Raw genomic sequence first — 1,215 nt, forward strand, 5'->3', positions numbered from 1 at the left:
ATATATATATATATATATATTGGAAGGTTTGGAGGTGATGTACAGGAATTATATATTAGAAAAAATAATAATTAGGTACTCAGATGGCTGGATGGTTGTATATTTACAGATTTTTATTCATGTCACGTTTTATAAATTAGCGCTTTCACCTAGTCTTTCACCTAGTTTGATAACCCTACAAGACTAGGTGAAAGCGCTAATTTATAAAACGTGACATGAATAAAAATCTGTAAATATACAACGATCCAGACATCTGAGTACCTGATTATTATTTTTTCTAATATATATATAATTAAGTATTGAGATATTCTATTGACAATCCAATAATTTATTTATATATATTTTTTTCTAATATACATAATCACGGTTCCGTTATATATATAGTCACTTCAGGGTCTTTTGGTTTAGAAAGAGACGAAATTCCGTGTGAAAGGAATATATATATATATATTGATGCGACCGCCAATAAGCAAAAATAATGTTATGTCCTTATACCTCGATCTGGTGGGTTTGAAACCGTTTCTAGTTGGTCAGGGCATTGGTATTTCCTTCGTCCTGTCAACAAGCACAGTTATTTTTAGCGTAGGAGTGTGATCGCTGACCCTTTCCGGTCATCGAAAGTTTAGAAAAACAAGTTAGGAACTGTACTAAACTGACCCAGCTTTGGAGTGGGGTAACGTAGCACTTTTGGGTACGGTGTCTCATAAATACGAGAGGATAGATTTGGGAATCGCAGTTGGTGTAAGCGGTCAGCCAGTGAAGATGGACAAGCAGTTGGCGTAAACAAAGTCATTGGATGAAGAACGCGAGCCGGTGTGAAGGCCAGTAGCCAGTGGAGAAGCAAGATGAACAGAGAGACTGACAGACAGAGGCTGAGAGAGAGAGAGGCTATTGTCAGAAGGTACCAGTCAGCAGAAATGGATAGAGTCTGAAAGAGAGAGGGACAGAGAGATGGGACTGTTGTGGCAGGCAAAAGATTGTAGTAGACTACGTTGGTCAGTTCTTGTCATTGTAGTGGGAGATTTGAAGGAAAGGAAATTCTTGCGGTGAAGGTTTGTTTGCATTTCTTTAAAGAAAAGTGTACTTGCGTTGTTATATGTTTTTGCAAAGAACTTTGTTAACTCTTGTTAATTGTGATATTAACTGGTTGAAAAAAAAGAAAAGAGAGAACTTTGTTGTTACATGTTGTTAAAAAGAAAAGAAAAACAAAAGAAG

Source organism: Octopus bimaculoides, chromosome 1 (assembly GCF_001194135.2).
Source record: "Octopus bimaculoides isolate UCB-OBI-ISO-001 chromosome 1, ASM119413v2, whole genome shotgun sequence".
Classification (NCBI taxonomy): domain Eukaryota; kingdom Metazoa; phylum Mollusca; class Cephalopoda; order Octopoda; family Octopodidae; genus Octopus; species Octopus bimaculoides.